The 15,432-nt window shown below is 40.0% G+C and overlaps 1 long non-coding RNA gene across 1 annotated transcript in view; it reads left to right on the forward strand.

Annotated features, from left to right (window-relative positions):
• LOC123628409 overlaps positions 1–2,866 on the forward strand; it is a 130,628-nt gene extending 127,762 nt beyond the window's left edge. The window contains exon 4 of the long non-coding RNA XR_006731629.1: positions 2,713–2,866. This is a non-coding gene — a long non-coding RNA (uncharacterized LOC123628409). The remainder of the gene's footprint in view (positions 1–2,712) is intronic.
• The last annotated feature ends 12,566 nt before the right edge of the window (positions 2,867–15,432 follow it).

Below are 15,432 nucleotides of genomic sequence, written 5' to 3' on the forward strand. Positions count from 1 at the left end.
TAATTAAACATAGACTTTATTTGGATTTTACCAGTTTTTCCACTAATATCCTTTTTGCTGTTCCAGATCCAATCCAGGATATTCCATTACATTTAGTCATCATATCTCTTTAGTATCCTCCAATCTATGATAGCTTGTCACAAGAGCACCTATCAGTTATTTTGAAGAATGCTTCTCAATTTGGTTTTGTATGAATTTTTCTTATGACTAGATTGAGGTTTTGCATTGTATGGAAGGCTACCACAGAGGTGATGTGCTCTTCTCAGTCCATCATATCAGGCGATATATGATATCAATATTTATTACTGGGAATGTTAACCTTGGTCACCTGGCTAAAGTGATTTCTGCCAGGTTTCTCCACCATAAAGTCATCGTTTCCTCTCCCTACCATGGCAACTACTAAATATTTTGGGAGAAATACTTTGAGAATATGCAAACATTCTATTATGCTTAAACTTTTGCCTACTCATTACTGCATCCATTGGTTGGTTCCCTGGTGGCATTGATCACTGGTGCTCTAATAGTGATTTCCCATTTCCCTCATTCCTTCCACGTCTATTAATTGTAAATTTTCTATTGAGGAGAGTGTACCATCTCTCACATTTATTTATTCATTCAATTATTTATTTATATCAGTATTAATTCATGGATTTTATCTTATGCTTTGAGTTATAATCTAATAATCTCAATATTTATTATTCTTCGCTCAAGTTACTGCAGCTTTAGCCATTGGAAAATTTCTCAGGTTAGCTCCCATGTCCTTTTGATATGCCCCTGTTATTTTTTTAGGCTGCCCAACTTCTATGTAAAAGGACATGTATCTCTGGGTTGCTACAATATTGAAAATTTGGTTTTTAACCAAGGACAATTTTGCCCCATCCCACCAGGGGACATTTAGCAATGAGTGGAGAAATTTTTGATTGTCACAACTTCCAAACTTCCTATAGTGCACAGTACAACCACCCACAGCAAAGCATTTTCCTGTCCAAAATATCAATAGTGGTGAGGTTGGGTCACTCTGGTCTAGAGCATTCTTTTCTTGTTGCCCAGATGTATGGCACCACAAATAAATATTGTCAGGAACAAAAAAAATTGGCTTCATTATATTTTTTAAAATATTGAATATTTTGTGCTCATAAAGATATTAAATTTAATATGATGGGAGACTTCCTCTTACAGCCATCCATAATAGAATATCAGGGACTAATTACCTTCCATCTTAAACCACTAGAAATCAGACAGAATATATGAAATAATGGCTTTCAGACATTGGACAACAGGCAGTGTAAACAGTGTACAAGTGCAAAATGGTGATTCCTGACAGAGATAATACAAGTAAGGTGAGTCCCTAGGGTTGCCATAGCTTATTGTCTGGAGTCATTTTCTAGGCTGCAGCAGAGAAAGAGAGAACAAAAAATAGTCCTAGAGGTCTTGATTAGTATGGGAAACAAAGATTAGAGTTCAGATAGGGCAAGAAGTCTGAAAATTGCAAAGAAAAATATTTAAGAAGCAAGATTTATACAGAGAAAGCTTTGGATATATGAAAAGGATCCCCTCTAGTCTTTGGCTAAATTTTGATCTTTCCTTGTTTGAGAAAAAATATATCCTTGGACAGTGAAAGAGCCATGAGAAAGCAGTAGACGAAACAATTATCAGGGCTCACACAGGGCTAGGAAGTTTCAGGTAGAATCCTCAAAAGGATATTGTCTTAGTAGCAAGGCTAAATTATTCCTAGACTGAAGGCTGCTATAGACCTGCCCAAACAAAGCTTAAAAGCAAGGCTTGAAAGAATAAGATTCCATATAACTTGACTACATCCCAGAACTAAACCTGACAATATTTAAAGGGATACACAAAATCCAACGGCCAACCATGTAAAATTATATAGCATCCAATAAAATATTATTGGCCATGCAGAGAAGCAACAGCATATGATTCATAACCAGGAGGGATACCAATCAATAAAAATAGACTTAGAAATGACAGAGATGATGGAATTAGCAGACAAGAATGTTAAAAACAGCTATTATAAATATGCTATATATGATTATGAAGGTGGAATAAAACATGGATGTGACTAAGAGAAAAACGAAAGATATAAAAAATACAAATCAAACTTGTAGAAATGAAAAATACAATATATGAAATGAGAAATAAGATTAACAGAGTAGAAACTGTGGCATATTAGTTAGCTTGAAGTCACAGCAATACAAAGTACTTCTCAAAATGATTAACAGAGAGAAAGGACTGAAAAAAAAAACATAGCATCAGTGACCTGTGGGACAACATAAAAGTATCTATCATATGCATAATTGGAGCATCAGGAAGGGGAGAGGGCAAAAAAGGTATATGAAAAGTAAGGCTGGGAAATTTTTAAATTTTATGAAAACTAAGTATCCACTTATCCAAGAATCTTAAAAAGCCCTACAAAATAAATGTAAATAAAATGATATCATGACACATCACAATGAAATTATTGAAATACATTGGTAAAGAGAAATATTAAAAGCAACCAGAGGAAAAGAGACATATTACATAATGAGGAACAAAGATAAGAGTTACATCAGACTTCGTGCCAGAAACCATGCTATCTGGAAGACAATGGAGTGGCATCTTAAATGTACTAAAGAAAAAAATTGTCATCCTAGAAATCTAAAGGCAGTGAAAATAGTTTTCAAAAACAAAGATGAAATAAAGACTTTTTTTTTTCAGACAAAAGCTGAGATAATTATAGCCAATAGACATGCACTACAAGAAATGCTAAAGGAAATTATTCAGACCAAAGGAAAATGATACCAAATGAAAATTTGAATCAAACGAAGATTTGAGGGCTGGAACTTGTAAATATGTGAGTATATATAAAGGTACTTTTATCATTTTTATATTTAGCTTAAATGAAAATTAACTGTGTTTTTTTTTTAAGCAATGTTTTTTTTTTTGATAAATCATTTATCATTTTATCAGATTAGGCTTCTATTTATAATTTCTATCTCACTCTGTTGCCCGGGCTAGAGTGCCGTGGCATCAGCCTAGCTCACAGCAACCTCAAACTCCTGGACTCAAGCAATCCTTCTGCCTCAGCCTCCCGAGTAGCTGGGACTACAGGCATGTGCCACCATGCCCAGCTAATTTTTTCTATATATATTTTTAGCTGTCCATATAATTTCTTTCTATTTTTAGTAGCGATGGGGTCTCGCTCTTGCTCAGGCTGGTCTGGAACTCCTGAGCTCAAACAATCCACCCGCCTTGGCCTCCCAGAGTGCTAGGATTACAGGCATGAGCCACCGCTCCCGGCCGAAAATTAACTATTTAAATGAAAAATAATAACAATGTATTGTGGTGTAACATGTTTCTATACCACATTCATTCTATACATTCTATGCCACAAATACATTCTATAAATATAGAAATAAAATATATGACAACAATAGCACAAAGGACAGGTAGGGGAAAATGGAAGTATAGTGTTGTAAATTCTTATAGTATATATGTGAAGTATATAATATTGCTTGAAGGTAGATTGTACTAAATTAAACATTTTAATGTAAACCGTAGAACAAGCAATACAAAATAAAACAAAGAGAGTTAGCCAATAAAGCCAATACTGGAAATAAAAGGGAATCATAAACATAATTGATCAAAATGAAGGCAGGAAAAGAGAAAACAAGGAACAAGACCAGATGGGACAAATAGAAATTGGATAGCAAAGTTTTAGATTTAGGTCCAACAAAATAATTTTTTAAATTAAATATAAAGATCTTTAATTAAGTATAAAGATATGAACACACCAATTAAAAGGTAAATATTGTCAGTTTGGATAAAAACGCAAGAGCCAACTATATGATGTGTATAGAAAAACCCACTTTAGCTATAAATACACATATGGCTTAAAATAAAAAGGATGTAAAAAGATATAACAAGCAAACACTAATGAAAAGAAAGTTGGAGTAGTTATATTAGCATTAGGCAAAGTATATTTTGGTACAACAAATATTACCAGGGATAAAGGGGAATAGTTCGTAATAATAAAGAAGTCAATTCATCAAGAGGGCAAAACAGTCCAAAATGTGTATATGTATGATGAGTGCCAGGCGCACTGTCTGGAGAATGAGAACGGACACGCTTGGGACTCTGACTCGGGGGGATGGGCGGGACATGGACAATGTATATGACCTGAACTTATGTACCCCCATGATGAGCTGAAATAATAAAAAAAAATGTGTATATGTCTAGTAGCAGAACTTCAAATATGTGAAGCAAAAACTGATGACACTGTAAGGAGGAATAGTCAAATCCATAATTACAGTTGGGGCTCAACATTCCTCTCTCATTTATTGATGGAACAAATAGAAAATCAGTAAGGATAAAAAAGACTTGAATTACAATGTCAACCAAATTGAATCTAATTGACTTTTATAGGACATTCTGCCCAATGAGAACAGAATATACAATATTTTCTAGTGCACACAGAACATTCACTAAGAAAGACCGTATTCTGGGCCATAAAAAGTCTCCACAAATGTAAGAGAATTTAAATCATTCAAAAGATGTTCTCTGACCACCAAGCCACCAAACAAGAAATCAATAACAAAGTTATCTGGAAAATTCCCAATATATATTTTTAACAGCTTTTTAAAGATGTAATTCATATACCATACACTTCATCCATTTAAAGCGCACAGTTTGATGGTTTTTTTAGCGCAGGATATTCACAGATATGTGCAACCATCACCATAATCAATTTTAGAACATTTTAATAATCTCATAGAGAAGCCTTGTATCCTTTAGCTGTTGTTCTCTTATCTCCCCACCCCACCCAGACCCAAGCAATCTATTTTCTGTGTCTACGGATTTCCCTATTCTGGACTTGCACGTGAATGGAACCATACAGCGTGTAGTCTTTTGTGACTAACTTTCACTTAGCATAATGTTTTCAAGGTTCATCCATGTTGCAGTATGTATCAGTACTTCATTTTTATGGCCTAATAATACTTCATTATATGAATATATCACATTTTGTTTATCCATTCATCTATTGATGGTTATTTGGGTTGTTTCCACCTTTTGGCTATGATGAATAATGCTGCTATAAAAATTTGTGTACAGGTTTCTGTGTGGACATACATTCTCATTCTTCTTGGGAATTAGCTGGGCCATATTGTAACTTTATGTCATATGATAACTCTATGTTTAATATTTTGAGGAACTCCCAGACTGTTTTAAAAAGTGGTTGCACCATTTTCCATTCCCAACTGTGCATGGGAGTTCTGATTTCTCTGCATTTTCCCTAACACTTGTGTGACTTTTCATTTCTAGCCATCCTAATGGACGTGAAGTGATATCTCATTGTGGTCTTGATTTAGATTCTAGCCATCCTAGTGGATGTGAAGTGATATCTCACTGGGGTTTTGATTTAGATTTCTGGATGAGTACTGTGCTGAACATTTTTTTTTCATGTGCTTATTGGTCATTTGGATATCTTCTTTGGATAAATATTTGTTCAGGTCCTTTGCCCATTTTTAATAGACTTGTATTTTTATTGTTGAGTTGTAAGAATTCTTTATATATTCTAGATACAAGTTCCTTATCAGATATATGATTTGCAAATATTTTCTCCCATTCTGTGGGTTATCTTTTCACTTTCTCTATGGTGTCAATGTTATCTATATTAAACAACATGCTTCTAAATAACCCATGGGCTAAAGAACAAATCTCAAGATAAATTAGAAAATATTTTAAACTAAATGAAAATGAAAACACATTACAAAATTTGTGGGTTGCAGCTAAAACAAGGCTTATAAAGAAACTTTTAGCATTCAATGGTTAATTTATAAAAGAAGAAATGTCTAAAAGGAACTATTTAAGCAACTCTATTAGACATTGTCAGATTGGTCTCCAAAACAGTTACATCTGTTTACGCTTCCAGCAGCACTGCATGTTCACATCATAAACAATACATCTTCTGATACTGTTAGACTTTAATATTTTGCCAAATAGATAGGTATGAAATGTATCTTCTTGCTTAATTTTTATTTCCCTGATTACTAGGGAGTTGACTAACTTTTCATACACTGTATTTAATGGCTTTTCAGGTTTTTTCCTACCTCTAGGTAGTGTCTATTCATGTTTTTGCCCATTTAAATTGGATTGTCTTGTTCTAATTGATTTAAAGAAAAAGTTTTAAAATATTATCAATGTAAATATTTACCAGTTATATCTGTGGAAATATCTTCTCCTAGTCTGTAGCTATCTTTGAACTTCATGTTATCTTTATTTCACAAATGGTTTAGTTAGAAGAAGTCAAACTTAATATTTTTAATGCGACTTGTGTTTTATCCTACTTTATAAATATAATTTCCTATACTTTCTTTAATTTTTTTTAAAGTTCTACTTTTATATTTCCACCTGGAACTTATTTTTGTGTAGGGATTTACTTTTTTTCACAGGGCTATCTAATGTTCTAAGTGTCATTTATTGACTAGTCCATCCTTTCCCTTCCTCTTTACTGTTCTACCATTGTCATATATCAAGTTTCACTACACCTGTGGGTAACTTTCTGAGCTTTCTGTCCTGTTTTACTGGTCTACTTTTTTTATCTCTATGTTAATCCCATATGGTTTTATTACTCTACGATTATGGTAAATATTGCTATCTGGTAGTATGAGCAGGCCATTCTTCTTCACAAGGTTTTTTCTTTTTCTTTCTTTTTTTTTTTTTTTAAACAGAGTCTAACTCTGTTACCCTGGGTAGAGTGCAGTGGTGTCATCCTAGTTCACTGCGACCTCAAACTCCTAGACTCAAGAGATCCTTTTGCCTCAGCCTCCTGAGTAGCTGGGACTGCAGGCATAGCTGGGACTATAGGTGCATGCCACAACGGCCAGCTAATTTTTCTATTTTTAGTAGAGATGGGATCTCACTCTTGCTCAGGCTGGTCTCAAACTCCTGAGCTCAAGCCATCCTCTCGCCTCCGCCTCTCAGAGGGCTAGGAGTACAGGCGTGAGCCGTGGCACCTGGCCCCCATTCACAAGTGTTCTGACTGTCCTTGGCCCTTTGCTCTTCCATGTGAACTTTATGATCAGATTGTCAAATCTGATTTAAAAATCTGTGTTTTTATTGGAATTGGAATGAATTTATGGATTGGTTTGGGAAGAATTGACATGTCTATGATTTAATATCTTTTCTCTCATGAAAAGAATAGGTTTTTGAGGGAACTCTTGAGCTACCTGAAAGTGGTCTCACCTCCAGGGATCTGTCTCAACAAAGGTCAGAGCTAATGATACTTATGCTGAAGTACCTTGAACTTTATAACAGTGCATAGAATTTAGTCTAAGTGTTATGTTCCATAATTGTCAATTATGCATGTAAGATAGACCCAGTGGTGTTTGTCTACTGTGTTCTTTTGTATTTTTATTGCCATATCCATTTGTTTGCTCCAGGTCTTAGGTGTTCAAGGACTGAGCATAAAATCCTAGGCTGAAGAAGAGCCTAAAGAGTTCCACTTCTTGGTATATACCACATCCTCTGCCTTTAGTGGGAAAATCGTAGGAATCTACATAGTTGATCTAGATTGAAAGAGAACATTTTGAAGTGTCTTGATAACCATAGAATGACAGCTATGCTGTGAGTTTCTTGTTTATTTTGCTTTTTCCATTTTCATATGGCTGTATGGCTCTATGGCTCTTTTTAGATACATATAGCACATCACAGAAGATCATGACTACACAATGCCTATATGGATATTCCTAAGTATTTAGATATATGACCAAATTGTTCTGTGTTCATTCAGATGTGTTTCCCCATTATTAACAGCTTACATTGGTGTGATACATTTGTTACAACTGGTGAACAAATATTGATACATTATCATTAACTCAAGTCCATAGCTTACATTAATTGTACAACTTTGTGTTGTACAATTCTGTGAGTTTTATCAAATGCATAATGGTTCATATCCACCATTACAGAATCACACAGAATAGTTTTGCTGCCCTAAATATCCCTTCTGCTGCACCCTTCCGTCGTTCTCTCCTTTCCTCCACCTCCTAGAAAGCACCAATTTTATTTTATTTTATCTCTTTCATTTGCCTTTTCCAGAATGTCATATAAATGGAACAGTAGAATATATAGCTTTCCCAGACTGGCCTCTTTCACTTAGCAATATGCATTTAAGCTTCCTCCATGTTTTTTCATAGCTTGATGGCTCACTTTTTTTTACGGTCGAATTGTATTCTATTATATGGATGTACCACTTAGGCCTATTCTTAACCTGTTGCTCTTTGATGGACCATTTAACTGTGGCAGACAACTCCCAATTCTAAATCTCAAAGCCCTCCATGCCCAACCACAATCAAGTAGTTATTTGAACAACCAGTTCATTTAGATTCGTTTACTGGCCAATGCAAACAACCGATCATTTGGGTAAGAAAAGAAATTAGCCACATTAATGGGGGTAACTAATTTGACCAGTCAATTCCATTAGGATGGCAAACTGGTTGGATTTGTGGGCCTAGCCTGAGAGATAGCAGCATGGTCCAGTGGAAGAAACCCTGGCCTGGGAGTCAAGAACTCTGGGTTAGACTCACAGCTTTTGTACTAACCTGTGTGAGCTACCCTCCTCTGTGTACTTTGTCCTTTGAAGGCCTTGCCTGCTCTGCTGAGCACAAATTCCAGGAAAACTACAAGTCCTCCCTTACTAGTTAGCCTTCTCATCTGTGGCATGGATGCTGTTTATACTCCAGAGCATATATACTAGGGCAGTAGAACCATGGACCCATAGACACACCTTTTGTCCTGTGGGTATCTTGCTAGGATTTAGCTTCTTGCCAAGGGATGGGTCTCATGTTGCATGTCCCTGAGAGCTTTGCAGAACTTCCAGGAGAGAAGCTCATGATACACATTCATCCTGGGGCCTATTGGAGACAGACAAAGCGTGACACTCTAAAAGCAGGATTTTCCTTATCCTTGATAAGGCCTTCTTTTCCTGTAGTGTTATTAGGCCAAAATAGATGCAAAGCCATCAGTGATTAATGCTGCTAGATGGAGCTGGTTCTCTTTAGATGAACTCTCCTCCCCTTCTCCCTGACAACGTAAGTCACAATGAGTTATTGCACTTCCTTAGTATAAACTCCTATTTGCTATCAGGAACTGATTTCCATGAATGCTTCTGAAGTTTTGGATTTAAATATTTGCTGCTTTTCACAATGAAGTCTCTCACTTTTCATTCCTGTTGCCTTTTGTGGGGCAGAGGGTCTTCCTAGTGTTAAAATAGAAATTCAACATTCATTACTTCTTTTGAAAATTAATTTGTTTTTCCTGAGAGACTCTTCACTCCATGCTGGGCCTTTAATCTGGGCTAAGGTTGACAGTGGGCTCTGTGAAGAGTAGTAGAAGTTCCTCTGACCTTTGGGAGCACGCAATCTGGGAAGGATCATGACAAATGTACACAGAGAAGACATAGCTGGACAGGTTTTGGTTTTGGCCAGGAGGCCCACCATATTCCCAGCTGCCCAGCTATAAATTCCTCACTGTCCCTCAACCATCATTCACCATTGGACCTCTGGGGTTCAGACCACTCATGTCTCACATGGGTGCTGGCAGAAGCACTCTCCCTTGCTCTTGGCTGTCCCTTCCACTGCCTCTGATCTGAAAGATGTTCCTCCCACTGTGAAGTCATGCCTCCACCTGCAAGGCCTGGCTCTTCATTGGCTTCAGAATCATGTCCCAATCCCCGGGCCTGTTGTTCAGGGCCCTTCACACCTCAGCACTCTACCTCCTACTCACCTCTCCAGGTGATCTGGGCTACTCCCTTCCGTAACTATACCAGCCCTCCCTGTGTTCCCTGAGCATCTCAGTTACCTACACATTGCTGTGCCTTGTTTGTACCTGGAATTCTCCTCCCCTCCCCTACTGTCTTTCTCTATTCAGTCTACAAGCCACAGTTTTAACCTCACCACTTTTGTGAAGCCTTCCCTAATCCCTAGAGAATTAGTATCCTTCCAGGTAATGGCAGAGTCAGACCAGAACCTTGTTCCAAGGCCTTTGCCCCATGCTGTTTTGTGACAAGAACTGGAAGTGAGCATTTCCCAGAGTGACCTGGAGTCTCCAGGAACACGTGCTACCTGAGCTTTTTGCTGGCTGCTTGTTCACAGCCATTCCTACACACAGCTACAGCTGCTCATGTACCCTGGCAGAAACACAGCCCCCTTTTCTGAGGAAGGGTGTCCTCTTTGACTAGTAGGAAGTCTATGGAGGTGGGAACAGCAAGAAGGCTCCCTGAGACCTGTCCAGAGAGGAATGGGGCAGGGCCAGCCTCCCAGCCTAATATCTTCTCCCCATCTGTCCCAGGAGAGACCACCTGCAGCAGCTCTTGACTGATCATCCACTGGACCCCAGATCTAGGCTGGTGCTGGGCTACTCCCCTCAAGGAGTTCATGGTCCAGTGGGGAAAATAAATCTCTGCATATGGGTATATTCATTTGTTCAGGCTACCATAACATAGCACCATAGACTAGGTGGTGTGAACAACAGAAATGTATTTTCTCCCAGTTCTGGAGGCTAAGAAGTCCAAGATCAAAGTGTTGGCAGGGTTCGTTCCTTCTGAGGGCTATGAGAGAAGGATATGTTCCAGGTCTTTCTTCTTGCTTGTAGATGGCCATGTTCCCCCATACAGGGAAGATGATGGTTCTTCACATCATCTTCCCTCTATGCCTGTCTCTGTATCCAGACTTCTCCCTTTTACGGGGACACCAGTCATATTGAGTTAGGGCTTGCCCAAGTGCCCTCATTTTACCTTGATTACCTCTGTAAAGACCCTATCTCCAAATATAGGACTTCAACATATGAATATTAAGGGGCCAAAATTCATTCCATGATAATGGGTAATGACAGTTTAGGATAATAGGTTCCATAATTGGAGAGGGTCTACACATAATGCTGTTGGGACACAGAACAAACAGGCTGCCCCATTGTGGCTGGTACTCTTTTGACCACACTGCACATTGCCAGCCAGAACTACAAATGCCTGCCTTTAATTGAGTAGACCACTAGTAAGAGGCAAAGATAAGTTTAAACCCACAGCCATGTGATTCTTTGTCAACTTGGCTGTGGAGTCTTCTAGTTGAGAAGCTTTCTCTGATCTGTCCCAGGTCTCCCTTGGGAGGATAAGGGATCTTCATGAGCCTCTTCTTATTTCCCCCTTTTCTTGCCCAGCCTAGCAAGGTGAAGGAACACAAACTTAGAGCACAGAGAGATCTGAATTCAAATCTCAGCTGGGCTAATTACTGCTTTTTGATGATGCACAAACAAGTCACATCCCTACATAAGCCTCAGTTCCTTCTTCCATAAAATGGGATGTTAATTCTTGTCAGGCATGATTATAGAAATAAAATGAAGATATTTGGGGAAAGGTTGTGGATCCAGCCAAGTCTGGAGTGTCTTGATCTTTGTGTCCAGGTAGAGTCCGACATGGAGGCTGCCCTGGAACCATGCACAAGTCAATGAGGGTCAACTGAATGAAGAGTGAGTAACTAAATAAATGGATGGGAGTGGGGAGCAGTGTTCTTTCACTGCAAGTCATTTTGCCAGTTGTGCCCATGAATTCAGGGGGAGGGTTTGTATGTTCTTTTTACACTCAAGGCTGAAGGAAAAAAAAGATTTTCTCCCCTTATGGAGGGGATAGGGAGAAAAGGAGGTGGGGAAGGTAGGTAGAGGCCCAGGAAATGTCACTGATCTGCTTCTCATGTGCCCATGGAAAGTGGCCCAAGCAGGGTCAAGCTGTGGAGCTGAGTGTGGGGCCTAGGCTGGGGGTATAGGAGCAGAGGGCTGGGGCTGGGAGCCCAAAGTCCAGAGTGCTAGCGTGGAGGAGGCAAGAAGTAAGCATGGATTTGTTGGAAGAAAGGAAGGTGACAAGAGCTGTCTCCCACATCCTGACTTCCTCCACCTTCTGGCCTCACATAGAGTAGATAGATGGCCCATGCTGGGAGGCTGAGGGTTGTGCCAGCAGCCACACTTCCTTCTGACTTGCCTTTTGAAAGGCAAGAAGGGTCTTTTAGGCCTGTGTTAGGCTATGTTATCATCATATATTCTCTTATTTCATGGTCACAAATACTATGTCCAGTAAAGTAAGTACTCCAGGAAGTAGTGGAGCTGGGATTTGAACCCAGGTCTCTCTGATTATAGAGCCTGCCTCCTATCTACTAGGCTGTAGTGTCTATAATGAAAAAACAGTGGGATAAGGAGGCAGAAGACCTGGGTTTGGGTCCTAAATTTCTGCCACATGCTGGCTGTGTGACCATAGGATGTTATTTAAGTGCTCTGAGTCTCAGATTCATCATCAATTAAATAAGGATAATACTCTCCTCCCCCGCCCCCCACACATACACATATATACACTGGCCACTGGAAGTGTTAAACAAGGGAGCATGAGGAAAGTGCCTTGTAAAATGTACCCCAAGTTATCCCATGGCCTGATGTCCTACTTGGCACACAGGCTAACCTTCAGGTGCCACCTTACTTCCTTCCTGAAAGTTTCACCCTAGTTTGAAGTCACTTCACACTGAAAATCCTGAGAACCCCTGCCCTCTCAGAGCTTCAGTTAGGTTATGCCTTCAAAACTCCCTTTTGGGTTATCAGCAGTTACTTCCCCTCCCATTCTCCCTCTCTCTTCCTCTCTCTCTCTCTCTCTCTCTCTCTCTCTCTCTCTCTCTCTCTCTCTCTCACACACACACACACACACACACACACACACACACCAGGAGGATAGGCCCAGTCTGTCAGTCAGTCACTAAAAAGCCACATTCTAATTGCCATCTGCTTTCCCCATCCTCTGGGAGGTTGCTGCCTAGAGTTAAATGTGGACCTGTTGGACCCACAGAAAGGCCTGGTTAAGTGAAATGCAGAGCAGATGAATGTTGGACAAAGCATATCTGAGAAGGAAGGGCCAGTTCAGTAGGAAAGGCCTTGTTTATATTATAAACAGATCCTAGATCTGCTCATGGCTCCTCTTTGCTGGGGACATTGTCTTCACTGCCATCTTCTTCCTAAGTCCTGGGAAGGGCTCCCCTCAGGGCAAGCCATAAGTGATAAGAAAGGTAGTCAACCCCTAGCTCTGCAGCCCAAGTGGTGGGAGACAGCCTGGAGTAGGGAGAAGCAGTATGGCCCACAGGGTCTGGAAGCCTGAGTCCTGGCCCCAGCTCTGCCCTGCCTTGCCCTTGCTTTTTCATGAGCCCTGGCCCCTTTCTGGACCTTGGTTCCTCCAGCTTCAGATTAAGGAAGTTGGCCTGTCCCATCTCTGAGCTCCCTTCCTGCTTGAACCCTCCGTGCATCCAGGCCTGTAATTGGAGCTCTGTTTCAGGGAGCTGAAAGGCCTTCTGGTTAAGGTAGCAATTGTTCTCCTGCCAGCCTGACTAGGGTTGCATGTGGGTCCTGCCTGTGCCTGCTGCTGAGCTCCAACCATTTCATGACCCCACATCAGAGATGCCCGTTCATTGTTCTTTGAGATAAACAAATTCCAGGTGGGGAAAGTATCATGCTTTAAAGCAGCCAAACAGCAGCTAGGCTCAAATCCATTTATTTACAAAGATTTTCCACCTCTTAGCCCATATTCCTCTGAGTGACCTGAAGCACAACAAAGATGATATGTGTCCCAGTCCTGGATTTTAGACTAAGCGTGCCTTAAAAATCTGCATCACACCTAGATTTCCCCTCAGCAATAGCTCAATGCTGAACAACCCCAACTTCTTTCCACAGATACTTGGCCCAAGGAAAGCAAATATTTCAACAGTTAACTCTCTCACTCCAATCCCTATACATGCTAAATCCCAGTTTAGGGAGGAAAAAAAAATATTTATCACATTCTTGCATGGCCATTTTACACCAGATTGAATGGGTGACAGGCAGGAAAACTAGAAAGGAAATGCCTGTAATATTTAGTTAATGTGGTCATTATATTTGCTTTAGCTGCATCACCCCAAATGCAAGTAGAAATGTCCCACTTTATTTGCATGTGAGTCTTTTCTTCCACAGAGGGAGGGGTGGAAGAGCCAGCACGAGTCCCACAGTGATCTTAGAGTAGACTGAGGCAGTAACTTAAACTTAGAGTAGTTATCCTGGGACCCAGGTGGCTGGGGATGTGATCTCCAGGAAGCTGCTGAGGGGACAAGGCCACATGCAAATACTTTATTTTGACCAAAAACAGCTTGGAAAATACCACAATTCAGTTTTGCAGAAAACTGTTTCACTGCTAATTCTCACAGAGTGGGAAGAGTACTGGGCTTGGAATAGAGTCACTCCAGTCAAGTCTGAGTTCTACCATTTGACCTTGGGCAAGTATCTTAGCTCTTTGGAGGCTTAGCTTCTCCCTTGGTAAAGTGAGGTTGAAAACCCTGCTCTACTGACCTCATAGGGCTGTTTTGAAGAGCCCAGGGAAAAACGAATGTGAAAGCTTTTGTCGACTGTTTCAGGAACATGATCTTTTATTGTTGTCATTAGATGAAGAGGCAAAGAATGCCTATAGAGCAAAACCAGGCAACAGTTCTATTTTTAGGTATTTTGGACTCAGAACACTCATCTGAAGGAAATGATTTGGAACATGTAGAATAGTTCTTAAGAACTTATAGGGACATGAGCCCTGGACTTCAGGCAAGAGAGCAATTTACCACACTCAGTGCCTTAGGGGAAGCTTGCTGCTCTCCCTATCTGTACCATGTGGGCTTGGCTTAGATGCTCTCTCCAGCCCTTTCTAGGTCTTAAGTAGCCTGCTCTATAGTTCAGATCAATCACACTTTCCAGAGGCTTTACATTTCACTGGGCCTTTGTAGGTAAGAGCTTCCATGTTTCTAGGCCCAGCCTTTTGACCAGAAGATCCAATAGCAGCTCTAGTCTACTGGAAGTCAGCAGTTGCTAGAGAATAGGTCAGTGTTGTGGATGACGGGCATGAGATCTGGAGGGACAGCTGTGTGGTTTTATCAGTCTTTCTTGCCTTAGTCATCCTAACCCCAGGAGGCATGAACAAAAGTCATCACAGGGGGCCTCTTCCTGAGACTATTTAGGAGACAATCCTCCTGGCCCAACCAGCCCTGTGATCACACAAACACAAGGCTACAGACTCAGGCCAGTTTCCCAAAAAGTCACCCGATCAGAAGGATCAAAGTGTTTAGATGAAAGCTGACATATTTTCAATGGGCCAAATTTAAATATATAGGAAACTCATTGTTAATCATTGGAAATCATGTCTTAAGGGCTTATATTTTTTCCTCTATTAGGCTGCTGGCAATGCAGCCTGCTATCAGACCATAGTAGAAACCATTCGTTCTACAGAAGCTTCACCTTGGGACTCCTCTTACCCTTACTGTGGGGTTTGGCTTCCTAGAAGGCCTCTGTTTCTCATATCCCCATTGTCCTGATAAAATCCACCATCCAAGATGCTGCCCAAAT

This window comes from Lemur catta, chromosome X, assembly GCF_020740605.2.
Source record: "Lemur catta isolate mLemCat1 chromosome X, mLemCat1.pri, whole genome shotgun sequence".
Lineage (NCBI taxonomy): Eukaryota > Metazoa > Chordata > Mammalia > Primates > Lemuridae > Lemur > Lemur catta.